The sequence below is a fragment of the Lygodium microphyllum genome, chromosome 13, assembly GCF_053477565.2.
Source record: "Lygodium microphyllum isolate KBCC chromosome 13, Lygodium_microphyllum_v1.1.10, whole genome shotgun sequence".
Taxonomy (NCBI): Eukaryota; Viridiplantae; Streptophyta; class Polypodiopsida; order Schizaeales; family Lygodiaceae; genus Lygodium; species Lygodium microphyllum.
In genome coordinates this window covers 122,131,268-122,145,167 of record NC_141147.1, presented here as the reverse complement: position 1 = coordinate 122,145,167, position 13,900 = coordinate 122,131,268, and the positions used below count along the sequence as shown (strand labels likewise).

The following is a 13,900-nucleotide window of genomic DNA, read 5'->3' as shown; positions in this document are numbered from 1 at the left end:
CGGTCTACAACAGGTTAGTGTTTTACCTTGGGTACAAGTGTTATCTCATGGAGTAGCAAGAAGTAGCCCACGGTAGCCCTTTCGTCTACTGAGGCGGAGTATTGGGCCGCGTCTTCCACCACATATGAGGCTGTGTGGCTTCGGAGATTGTTGGAGGAGCTTGGCTGCCCCCAGACTCGTCCTACTTTGCTACAATGCGACAATGAGAGTTGCATTGCCTTGGCACGGAATCCTGTTTTCCATGCCCGGACGAAGCACATAGAGATCCAGTACCACTTCATCAGAGAGAAGCTTTTGGATGAGACCATCGCTATGGAGTACTGCGAGAAGGAGGACAATCTTGCAGATTTGTTTACGAAGGCAGTTCCCCAGGCTTTACTTCGGAGACATGCCAGATCCCTCAGGCTTCTGCCCCGCCCAGGCTCTGAGAGGGGGTGTTAGCGATCAGATCCTGGCTGTCGGCAGCCAGTCGGTCGGATTGTCTAGTCGGACTGCCACGTGGTAGTCCGACTTGATTCTGCACCAGTCGGCTGCATTTAATGCAGTTGACCTGTCTATTTTTGGCGCCCAGTTTCTGGCTATTTATAGCCGAGATTTCAGCAGTTTTTAGCCACTTCTGTACGCAGGCTCTAGGCTGGAGATACGTGCAGATTCCGTCTCTGTTCACAGATTTCAGAGATGCAGACTTCGAGGTGAACAGCAGGTTGCATCGTCGAGGTGGAGACACGCAGTCCAGCGCACTGCGCCCGTGTATATATCTGCATATCTTTGTATACAACGCACTTTATACAGCAGATCTTCGTCTTCCACTGTCTCTTTCTCTCTCCTCTCTCTGCGTTCTCTCTCTTTCAGTCTTACGCTTCCGCACCGCTGCACTCTAACACTTTGTTGGATGTTAATTTGCATATGGCCGCTTTGAGGCTATCCCTTTTGTAGAGTCTATGTATACAGTGTCATCCTTGGTCAGATATTGCTAAATTCTTCATTGAAAAGACTGGTATCTCACATGGTAGCACGGTTATTCATGCTTCTTGGTGGCATGCGCTTAATTCTACGAGGCCTATCAAGGTCTCCCAGTCTTTTCTCCTTTCTCATTTGATTGCTTCCTGGCAGGAGATGCTTTGTTTTGCAGTTTGGCGTCCTCCAGATATTCGTAAGGAGGAAAATTCGCTGCAAGGAGAAGTACTGGCTTCCTCAAGGATAAGTACTGGCTTCCTCAAGGTGGTTGGATTGGCCACAAAAAGATTTGCAATGAGACAAGTTTAATCAGATGGCTAGGTTGGGGTTGAAGAGAGTCCTGGGCAGTCCGTCTTTATTCTTTCAGGTGTATTTGCCAGTACTTTAGGATGCCTTGTGGATATAGTGACATTTGGTCGTCCATACAGGATAGTCTTCGGAGATTCTCTCTTTTGCTTGCGTTACAGCCATTGGATCCATGGGGTGACTGGATGTTTGTGCTTTCTAATGATTTTGAGAAAAGGTCAGCCAATTAGATATATCATCAGATGGTGGACGCGAAGAGATGGGTCATGGGGAAAGTTAATAAGTTATGGCATCTTAGGGATAGCAAAAAGAAGTGGCGGGAAAGATTTATCCAGCTTTGGAAGTCTAAGATTCCATATTAGGGTAAAGTGTTCATGTGGAGGTTGCTCATTGGGGGTCTTCCAACGGGAGAAGTGCTCCATGCCCAAAAGATCTCTGCAGGTGGTTGTGTTTTCTGCACTACATGTGATGAGACATTGCTTCACCACTTTATCTCTTGTAGTGTTGCGCTACAAATCTGGAATTTCATTTCCCAAGTGTGGTCATTGGTAACTCAGCACTGCATACCAAATCGTTCGTGGATTATGGGAAATATGTCCTCTATGCCTTCTTTGCATTCAAATTGTTCCTGCCTATTCCATTTCCTAATATGGACAGCCCTATGGCATATATGGCGTACTCGCAATGCCTTTATTTTTGATTCAGCATTAGGCATCCATGGGCATGTGGCCCGTGTGCGTGTATTAGTGTTATGGCAAATCTCTTCTATGATGTCACCTGACTTCGTCCTTCGGATATTGCTACTCCCTGACTGGCGATTGTTCAGTCTACTCTAGCCGTTCCTTCTGTGTGATTTATTAGTACTGTTCATGTAATAGGTTGTTCTGAGAGCCTGCAGGCCTGGTGTAAATATTTCCGGTGAGAGAGAGTTTATGTCTATTAGCTCTATGCTGACCTGATCATCTATTGTAAATATTTCCTTCTTGATACAATTATCTTCACGGAGAGAGAGAGAGAGAGAGAGAGAGAGAGAGAGAGAGAGAGAGAGAGATGAAATGAAATGATATATTAACGTCTACAAAAGGCCAAAATGATCTATGAGATTATGAGTTATAATCATGTGTATGATGGTACCACTGTCTGGGCAAAATATGTAGCACAAAGCAAAATAAGAAAGGAAACTAACTATGGCTATTTGTAAAACATAGAGCTCTATCTAGTAACAATGAGCTCCAAATGGTACAATCTCATGTGAGTATGGAGGGCCTAGCTCTAGCCCTAGCAATAATCCCCTGTATCCGCATATGAAGGTGTCATCGGTGTCTGTGTTGAGGCCTTGGATGTCTGGATCAGCTAAGCTGAACGGCTTGATCAATTAGTACTCCTTGTTTGTGTGGGGACTGTGGTGGTGAGAGAGGCTCTTGTGTGGATTGTGGTTGTAACTGTATTGAAGTCTTTTGAGTCTCCTTTGCAAAGAAGTCTGTGAGCTGCCTCTGTGGAGGGTCTCGATGTCTTGGAGCAGCTGTACTCTTGAGGCGCATGTGAGGAAGCCGTCGTATCTCAAGAAGAAAGAGGGCAAGGCATTGCTGATCGGTAAAATCCATGATTCTGTATAGTGTTCTTAATCCGTCTCTAAAGAGACAGTGGAAACGACCACGGACCTCATAATACGCTGGGCAGTGGCAGATGTAATACTCCTCTGTCTCTGGGTCTAATTGGCATATTTGGCATATGCACTCCTCTGATGGGATGGATCTATATATTCCAGTCTCAATCTCTAGTTGATGTGAGGAGGTGCGCAACTGGCCAATAGTACATCTGATCCCATGGGAAAGGTGGGTGTCCATGTATCTTGGGCGAGCGATAAATCCATCATCTGTAGTATGAAGGAAATGCTCGCAGTAGAAAGCCATCTTTGTTCCTAGCTCCTGCCCTGGCATCAACCATGTCCGCCTGATATCCAACTGGGTAAGATCCATTCTGATGATCTTGCGAATCTCTAACCTGCTCAGATCAAGAGATGGTGCATCAAGGGAGTACTGGAAAGGGGGTAACTTTTCCATGCTAAAGCCATGCAGCTCAAACCAGGCCGACATCTGTACATACCAACATGAAGTATCACCCTCTCTGGCAAGCTGCTTGGAGGACTCTAGGGCCAACTGTGCATACCTGTGTCTGGGTAAGTCCCATAGGCTATGTATGTATGTGACCGATCGGGGGAGGGTCTCTACCACAATCGGTGTAGCTGCTAGCTTGGCTCTGATGATCTCATGTGGCATTGAGGCCTTACATCTGATCATCTTGGATATCATGGACACTAGGGGTTTCTCCATCGACCTCCATCCGTCATAAGTGCGCCTTGATCTGCTATGGTGGTCAAGATTGGGCCCCCATATCTGTACTCCATAAAGTAGTGTGGATGTGACCAGTGTATCAAAGAGCCATAACTCGGTGTGGGGTTCTTGGAATTGCACCTGTGAGCACATCCTCTCCAAACCACCTAGTGCTGTGTATCCGCGAGTCAGTCTAGTGTCTATTGCCTCTCGCATAGAAAAGGTGGGCCCTGTGAATAAGACTCCTAGGTATGTATAAGAATCCACATACTCTAGCTCCTTAGATCCATATGTGAATTTAGGTGCTGATCTATTGACCCACTGTGGTGTAGTATTAAATACTATCACCTTGGTTTTACCAAGGTTCACTGAAAACCCACTGTCCAAAGTATAGGAGTGTAATGCATCCAAGTGTCTCTGTAGACCCTCTGGAGAGTTAGCTATCAATACAATGTCATCTACATACAATAGGAGAGGTATCCAAGTGCCAGCTAGTGGAGCTTCTCTATCTCCTTCATGTTAAATGTAATCAGCAATCCCATCAATGTACGTGCCAAATAATGTCGGAGAGAGGGGGCATCCCTACTTCACCCCAATGGTGGAGTAAATAGGTGCCGAAAGGCCCTTAGGTGTCCGAACTTTGCCCACAACTCTCTCATACAGTGCCAAAATACCCCAACTGAGCTCTTTCGGTACTCCCATGGCATGTAATCTATGTATCAGCGTGTCTCTTGGTACTATGTCAAAGGCTTTGCGGAAGTCCACAAAGCAGTAGTAGGTCCGTCGGCCATGGACCCTTCCCTCCTTAATAATAGCTCTGAGTGTGAGGATGTGATCCAATGTGGAGAAGCCTCTCCTAAAGCGAGCCTATCCCTGTGCTCTAAGACCCCACATCTATGCCCACCTGCTTAACTCATACTGAAGGATGGAAGCATATAACTTAGCCAATGTATGCCCAACCATGATAGTTTGATAGTTACTGGGTAGAGTAGGGTCCCCTGACTTGAGGATAGGCACAATAGTGTTCGTGCTCCAGCTTTCTGGTAGGCCTTCACACATGGCTCTGTTAAACATGTAAGCTAGGAATCCTGCCACCAAATCTCTGGCATGGATCAAGTGCTCAACTACTAGTCCATCATGATCTTGTGCCTTTTCTCTGCTAAGTTTGTCGATGGCCTCTCGGACCCTACTTTCTGTGAAGAAAGTGGTGGTCTCTTGACAAGGCTCAAGTGGGTCAGGAAGAGGTGGTTGACCCTCCATAGTATAGAGACTAGCTGCATACTCTTCCCATACAACGATGGATGTAATAGGTGTGGTCGGGCAATGTTCTCTGAAAAGCCTCCAAGCCTCTCTAGAGTCCTAGCTCAAGGATAACTGATATAGGTCTCGCTCCAGTTGGGCCAAGAATCTTCTCTTCTTCCATTGTGTGAGGCGTCTAAATAGTATGTGTGCTTGTCTGTGGGTAGTGGACCCCAGTGCTATCTCTCTCTGTAGCCGTGCTTTGGTCTCACGGCACTCATCATCATACCACTTGTTCCGAGGTGTCCCCCTGGTGGAGGCTCTCTGTGTGGGTCGTGGGTGTGGGAAGGCTACACTTGCAGTGATGTGTAGGGCCTCACTGAGCTGTTGAGTCAGCTCCTGTAATGGAACGTCGGGGTCTGCATCATGTAACAATCTAAGGATCTCCGCCTCATAGGTATCCTTTGTCTCTCTGGAAAAGAGGTATCTCGGGTGTCGGTGAGCTGCACGATGGGTTTGCATGTCAGTGAATTGGAGGTCGATGGTGAATGATAGGTAGGCATGATCCATTGCAACTCCGAGAAGGCGTGGGGATACTGAGAGGTCATGGATGTGAGATATCAGCGTCGGTGGGGCAAGAACATAGTCTACTGTGCTGGCACCGTGTCGAGGATAACATGTGAAGGCGCCGGATAGGGGATATCTAGCTAGGCCATTGAGAATGGCCAACATGTGTGCTGTGCCCATCTCCACAAGGTATCTTCCATATTCGGTGACTTCCCCCATATTCTGAGATGTCCTCTCTAGCTGTAGCTCTGACACATCCTGCTCCTGTAGCATCTCCTCAGATGCATCAAAGAAAGACACTTGATGGGAGGCTATCCTGGCATTAAAGTCTCCTAGAAAGATAACCTCTCCCTCCTTCGAGAACTCCCAAATATCCTCATCCAAAGCCACATATGGTGATTGCCTCTTGGGTGGGGCGTATCGGGACGTCATATGGGGGAAATAGCATATAGCAACATACAAAGTGTGTTCCTCACCACACACTCTCATCCACATGTATTTGGCTTGCTCATCTCTGCGGACTACTTGGATCATCTGCTGTAGCTCCTCCCTGATTAACACTGCCACTCCTCCCGACCCGCGATTATTGTGGTCTGTGCGTGTCTTCTTCCTGCAAGCTGACTCCCACCTATAGCCTGTCACTCGTGGAAGTGTAGTATGTGGCCCTTGATGTGTCTTTGAGTAGAACACTATATCTCTCCCTCTGAATGTCTCCTCAAAAGCTCCCACATCCAATCGGAGGGCTCCATTACAATTCGAGATTGCCACTGCAAGGTTGGTCCCATAGGTCTCACACCGTCATTTGTGGTGCCTCTCCATGACTACCACTCTCCCTCCTTTGTAGAAGGCGAGTTTGCCCTCCTTGGCTGCCTTAATTTTTGGCATGCACTCCCTCATGTGGGCTAGTTGGGTTGGTGTGAGATCGTCACCCAAAAACACATCGGTCCCCTTCAATGTATGGCTTTGAGCTAGGAAGTCTCTCCTAGCCTCCATGGTGGGAAAGCAGAGAATGAGTGCATGCTCTTTTGAGCTCTCCCTTTCTGTGTTTTTCTTGCCCACTCTCCATGACTACCACTCTCCCTCCTATGTAGAAGGCGAGTTTGCCCTCCTCCTTGGCTGCCTTAATCCCTCATGTGAGCTAGTTGGGTTGGTGTGAGATCGTCACCCAAAAACACACCGGTCCCCTTCAATGTATGGTGTTGAGCTAGGAAGTCTCTCTTAGCCTCCATGGTGGGGAAGCGGAGAATGAGTGCATGCTCTTTTGAGCTCTCCCTTTATGTGCTTTTCTTGCCCACTCTCCAAGCGGAGACATACGTGTCTTTCTTGAGAGAGAGAGAGAGAGAGAGGTCTGCTCCTGGAAATTGGTTCTTCAGAAGGCGTGTTGGCATCCAGCAGAGGACCGCTTACATATTAATTCTTTTCAATTGGAATTGTTGGCAGCCTCTCGATTACTTTCTTGGGAAGGCAAACATGAGCTCAGACCAAAATTTAACTGCATGGCACGTTTGGGCTTGACTTCAGTTGTTGCAGATGCCACCCTTGCCAGTCGTAATGTCTTGATATCATTTCGTACAGCCAGGAGGCTTTTCAGAATCCCTCGTGGATACCGTGATTTATGGGAACAGCTTTTGTTAGTGCTCCAGAGCAGGCAACCCTTTCCTGCCCTTGCTTTACTAAAGCTAATACTGTATGGGGATTGCGGAAATCTCGGTCATGGTGGAAGACAACTGTGATGGAGGGCTGGTTGAACAAGACACCTTTCAAATGCAAGGTCTTTCTTTGGAGGGTCATGATTGGTGGTCTTCCTCTTGCTTCAGCCCTTTCCAAGTGTAGAATCTCTAACAGCAATTGTTTCTTTTGCACCACTACTGTGGAATCGGCCCGTCATCGATTTATTTCTTGCCCTCTCGCAAAGAATATATAGTCACTCTTGTCAGTGGTTTGGCGAGTAGTGGTTGGTTTCTCGCTAAGCCCCCCTTTTGATTGGGTTTTTGTATGGCCAAAATACCCCACACTGGCACAATCGCATATGAAGATCTTGTTTCACTTTCCTAGATACTGGGGATGCTGGCACAATTGGACCACTCGGAATGCCTTTGTTTTTGATTCGGCCTCTAATGTACCGGGACATGTTGCGAGGCTTAAAGGTCTCTTGCATTGGCAGATAGATCTCATTCGGCACTCTGACTTACTCCCTCGGGAGGACTTACTTCCCTGGCATATGGCAATTTCCTCTGCGTCTTTGCCATGACTTTTGTAACTCTTTTGTTGTTTAGTGCTGAGATTTTACACACAATGGCTTAGAGCCATCGTGTATCTTGTAATCATGTAAACTTGTACCTTTTTTCGTAATTAATACAATTATCTTTTACGAAAAGAGAGAGAGAGGCTGGGAGATCGATCTCGCCGTCCGCCATCGCCAGGCCTCCCCTGCTCCCCCTTGCCGGCAACTAGGGTCTCTCTGGGGTCCCGCAGCAGCAGGAATAGCATCACCTTCCCTCCCCTCGCCATGCTTCTCCTCCTCTCTTTGCACGTGCCTCCATTTTCACGTCTTTACGGTCGAATTAACACAAACGCGTTCCCGCGCTCCCCTGAAGTCTCTAGACATGTAAAAGCAGCCCTTTTGTTAGCCGCAGCCTGCTCTTGCTTGCTTCTTTGTGCGTTTTAGAGTTTCGATCAGAGTCGCCTTTCGTCAAACGCGATGCTGTCCATGGCGCACTGTATACTTGCGGGCCTATGAGGTGCCTTTGACGTACAGCGCAGAGAGGAGCTGCGCTTTGTCCTTTCGCGAGCCCTGGAAGGAGATGGCACAGTGCTGAGAGCACTGCTTGCTGCGCCTGCTGTCCGTGGGTGTCTGCCTTGTGAAGTTTGCTGTGTCGAGTCAGAGAAAGAGAGGCATCACCTGGCAGCACGCGACTGCAACCCTGCACAGATCAGAGAGCTGATCTGCTCCTGTACACACAGAGAGAGAGAGAGAGAGAGAGAGAGAGAGAGAGAGAGAGGTGTGCAGATTTCTATGACAGCAGTCAGAGATCTGTGACACAGCAGACACACAGTGAGAGAAACAGAGAGCGAGAGTGTAAACGCCCCGAACAACGTAGTATGCTTAACAATTATGATTTTCGCTTGTTTTCGAGATTTAATATAAAAGAGGATGAACACTTAAGCTGAAAATGAAAATTACTCACAAAATTACAGCCATGAAAATGTAAAAGTAATGGAGACAAGATTGGGGGTTGCCCATCTTCAACCCATCATTTGATTAAAGGTGGCTGTTGCATTGGTTAATCCGAAAGGAACCACCAAGAATTCGTAAAGACCGTATGAAGTGCGGAAAGCAGTTTTGTGTACATCTTGTGGTATTACCCTAATTTGATGATAACCACTCTTTAGATCAATGCGGCTGAAAACCTTTGAGCCTCCTAGACGATCCAAAATGTCGTCAATTCTGGGAATAGGAAACCGATTTTTCACATTGATTTTGTTGAGGGCTCGATAATCAATGCACATCTTGAATGTTCCGAAAAACAATCTTTATACTTTTCCAAGAGCTGAAGTCGCTCGTAGGTATGGTGTCTCCAAAAACTCCAGCTTGGATCTCGTACTTCTTGCCTTTGTTGGTGAGTTCTACCTTACTTTTGTGAGAGAAGATGGTTGAATCTACTCTATGATTCCAGGGCATGCCAAGAATCACATCGCAACCATCAAGGTCTCCGATACAGAAGGTATCTTTGTCACTGTAGCCTTGAATTTGAAACTTGAGCTTGCCAATGTAGGGTGTCACAGTCTTCACTGTGTCACCTTCATCGGCATTTAAAGCTTGGCGGACTTCTGCCGGAGTGTCCATCTTTTCATTCTTTAATCCAAGCTCTTTAGCTAATTGCAAGGAAATGACATTTTATCTTGTCTCCATTACTTTTACATTTTCATGGCTGTAATTTTGTGAGTAATTTTTATTTTCAGCTTAAGTGTTCATTCTCTTTTATATTAAATCTCGAAAACAAGCGAAAATCATAATTGTTAAGCATACTACGTTGTTTGGGGCGTTTACAGTGGTATCAGAGTTTTCATGTGACTTTCCTATGCAAAGAAATGTGCATTTCAAGCTTTCAGCCCACACATGCACATTGTACAAGCACTTCATGATCATGCCATCTTGTTGATTGTAACTGTCTGTTCTGGCGGATCTAGCCCACACTTCAAGGCATCAATCCTTTCTGTGTGCGAGTCTAATCCTGATATGCGTGAGTTCTAGTCACAAGCGCCCAATCGGGCCATATAGGTGGAAGTGTGAACTATCTTTTCTCTAACCCACCGCGTGGGTTCACCATAACTTGTGACCACTCATCAGTGGCCAGCTCTAATGCACTTTTCTTTATATCTAATTAGTGCAAAGAAAACAAATTTAATAAATCATTATATAGACAAATTAATGAAAAAGGATACAAATTCTGTTTCTATAGAGTTGTGACAGAGAGAGGCCTGTGCTGTTTCTGGCTTCTGGGAGCTTTTCGTGCAGCATCCATCCTGCACAAGTGGTGATACAATATGGTTGGTTTGGATATGGCCTTTCTTGACCAAATGGTGGCAGCCCTTGGTCCGGATTTTTATACAAAGGAACCAGAGGATATGGTTCCGTGTACGGAGGAGATGCCCCCTGGTCCTGACTTCCAGCCTGCGGGCAAACACACCAAGCATACTTTGGAAGAGACAATGGATCATCAAGAACGTTCTTATGCGCACGCTGCTTTTGATTCTGTGGATTCTCGGGATGTTGATTGGGAGCATTTGTTGGAGTTTGCCAACACCCTGCTTGGTGATTATGTTCAACATAATCATGAAGCGTTTTTCGACTCTGGAATTGAAGATGTTCTGGAAGCTACCGTGGACCCGAAAAATGTCCTGCGCTTCTTCTCGGTATTTTATGAACGCGCTGTTATACTCTTCTTCACTGACAGGATTCCAGTGCTTGCTCATATTCGCCAGTGGCTGCATAGTCTACTACAAGGAGAGTGTGTTGAAGAGATTTTTGTAGGGCCTTGAGGCTTTTGTGAGGTGCTGTTGAAATCCGAGAAGCACCGTGCTGATCTGCTGTCTAAACTGCCACTGTTCTTTGATCGCCGTTTGGTCCATATTGTGCCATGGCGCCTAATGGCAGATTTTCAGCGCTTGCTTCAATATGAATGCCCGGTGTGGGTTGAGGTGGAAAACTGTCCGGCTGTCTATTGGCCACTGTTAAAGGATGTCATGGCCATTGTGGGCACTGTTTTGGTCCCCCCGAGCCTAAGGGCTACGAATCGTAACCGTTTGTGTATGTTATGGGACACGGCTCGGAAAAGGCCTGCTTGGTTACGTCTTAACTGCTTTGGCATGCATCCTTTGCACTTTCGACTGAAATGGGGTAACTTTGCAGGCCATTGTTTTTCGTGTGGTAAATTGGGGCATTTTATGGCTGAATGTCCAAAAAAGCAACAGACTTCAAATGCGGAGCATGTTTTTGCCTCCCAGGGAAGATATGGTGCTTGATGCTCCGTCGCAGGATGCGACCCAGGCATCTAAAGTTTTGGATAAAGGCAAACAACATGTTTCAGGCTTGGATTCCCATGGTAATGATTGGATGGATGTACGTGTCAAAAAAGATAAAAGGTTTAACGCTAGCATGGCGGATACTGTGCCTAATGCTTCTCAAGATTCCTTGCGTACTTATACGCGTAGGAAAGACATGTTGTCGTTAGAGCCCCCTTCTCATGCTAAGGTTTCTTCTGTTCCTCGCAATCCGCCCACGAGGAAAGTATATTCGGATGGTCCGAAGGGGCCACCTGCTAAGTTGGCTTTCGATGCTAGAGGTAATGTGATTACCCCATGGGATCGGCGTTATCCCCGCTCCATCTTCAAGTCAGTGGATATACCGTCTACCTCTAAATTTGCCCGTCGGAACTCTTTTGCCGTGTTGGCTGATTTCTTGGATGAGGGAGTCCTTGACATTCTTGCAGAGAAGATTAAATCGAGGCAAGTGTTGCCTCGTTCTTGATCTTCTTTTTGAATATACATGAAGATAGCCACGTGGAATGTGAGAGGCATTTGTTCTCGCAATAAGCAGCATGCCATGTGGAGTTTATTGCATAAGAATCAGTGGGATGTCTTGTGTGCTGTTGAGCACAAGAGTCACGACGAAGCAGGAAAAGTTGTGGATTGCCATGGCTTTCGCTTGTTTTATGCAGGGACTCATGCCATGCATTATTCTGTTGTGCTTATGATTGTCCATGAGAAATATCAACCTGTTCTTATAAAAAATGATGTACATGGTCATTTTGTGGTGATTGAAGTTTTATTTGAAGGAGAGATCTTATGGTTACTTGGGCTCTATGCTCCAAATGACCCTTTATCCCATCGGGATCTTTGGAATACTTTGAAGACCTCCTTGTCACTTGGCAGACGGGGTTTCTTGATGGGGGATTTTAATGTGTGTTAATCATTCACAGTCCACATCAGAGCATTCGGTGATGGATACTCCGGAAAGCCGTGTGTGGAATGTATTTGCTCTTCCTGCACTTCAGCAAGATCTCTGGTCATAGCTACACCCTTCTTCTATAGGATTTACTTTTCATTCTGTGCAGTATACATCTACATGGTCGCGGTTGGACCGCATGTACATCATGCAGGATGATGCTTTTCTCCCTGAGATCCTGGAAATGAAAGTGTTGCAGCAATACGCCCTGTCGGACCATTTTCCTCTATAGCTTGAAATGCTTATACAACCCACTGCACCTTTTAAGCAATTTCTGGATAGACTCCCTGTGCGTTTCAACTCGTCTTATTTGAAGCATTCAGTCTTTCAGGGTTATATGCAGCAATTGATTGATAGATTTTTATTGGACTTCCCGTCTGAGGGCAATGCTTCTTTTGAACGATTGCTCTCTAATGTGCAGCGGGTTGCATGGCAGTATGGGATCCATCATGCCTCTCTTTGTCGGCGGCGTTGTCACGCCGCGGAGGAATTACTGGTTTTGGTTCGTTCTCTACTGGTCACTGATCCGCAGACTATCGTATGTGTAGGAATTATTTTCTAGACCTTCTTGGTTCTACTACTCCATCTTCGGACCAAACTTCTCATGCTCGCTCAGTCTTCTATGATTTGGTCTGCAATCAGGTTCCACACGACATGCAAACTACTTGGGAGACAAATATCTCTGAGGCAGAGGTTATGGATGTTTTGTTACATTTGCCCAAGGATAAAAGTCTCGGTTGGGATGGTCTCACCAATGAATTCTTTGAGGTCTTTGCTACCAGTTTGGTGAAATCATTGATGGCTATGTTTCAGCAGGTTTGGGAAACGGGGTTCATGCCTTCCTCATGGAAAGGACTTATCAAACTGCTTCCAAAACTTCCTTCGCCGTCGATGTTGACACATTGGCAACCAATTTCCTTGATGGGTTCTTTGTATAAAATCTTTTCCAAAGTAATGGTGAATCGGCTCCATAAGCATCTTCTTGCCATTGTGCATCCTCTTCAATATTGTTTTATTAAGGGCCGAAACATTTTGCATAATGTCTTGAATGTGCAACTGGCTATTGACTATGCGAGGCACTCTGATCAGGAGGTGGTATTGATTCAACTGGACCTGGAAAAGGCGTTTGATTATTTAGACTGGTCCTTCATTGCAGACCTTATGTCTACTATGGGCTTTGGTACTCGGATGGCTCGTTTGATTTACATCATTAGTGTTGCGGCTTCTTCCCGAGTTATGCTGAATGGTGGTTTTATCGAGCCTTTTGTCCTTGCACGCTCTGTGAGACAGGGTTGCCCTTTGAGTCCTCTCTTTTTTGCCCTTGCGACTCATCCGGTGCTTTCAATGTTATCTCATATGGCAGCTTCTACTCAGTTGCCTGGATTGTCTCTTCCTTTTGGACAGCACTTCATTAGTCAATCCCTGGTTGATGACAGCTTTATGATTTTGCGTGCGGATAAGGATAATCTTCGCAAAGCATTAGATGTTTGGACTCTCTTTGGGCAGGCTTCTGGTCTTCGTATCAATGCTTTGAAATCAGCCATTCTCAGTTGCACGGAGTCAGATTTGCAGTCACTGGATTGGCAGGGAATGGTTGTTCCCCGTGGTTCCATTGTCAGGCATCTTGGGTACCCTTTGGGTGTTGATGTTCGGCCGAAGCAACTACTAGAGTGGATTTTGCAGAAACTGACAGCTAAGTTTCTGTATTGGAAGTCACAGGCTTGGCCTTTCCATGTTCGCCTCAAAGTGGCTCAGACAATTATATTGCCAATGCTCACATATTTCTTGCCATTGCTGCCTTGGACTACTACTACATTGAATGCTCTTACTCAGTGCATTCGATTCATGTTATGGAAGGACTCCTTACATGCAGGTATTTCATGGATCTCTTGGTCGCATGCATGTACCCCCAAATGCATGGGTGGTGGGGCTATTTTGGATGCCGAAACTCATATGCTGGCACTCCGTTGGTCTCTTTTTCATGCCATGT

General features: G+C 46.2%; 1 protein-coding gene and 1 pseudogene across 3 annotated transcripts in view; one reads left to right on the top strand and one right to left on the bottom strand.

Moving 5' to 3' along the window:
- Positions 1 to 13,900, top strand: part of EMB2458 (FtsH extracellular protease family) — a 166,235-nt gene that overhangs the window by 15,166 nt on the left and 137,169 nt on the right. The window lies entirely within an intron of this gene.
- On the bottom strand, positions 2,577 to 6,137 carry LOC148027150 (uncharacterized; annotated as a pseudogene).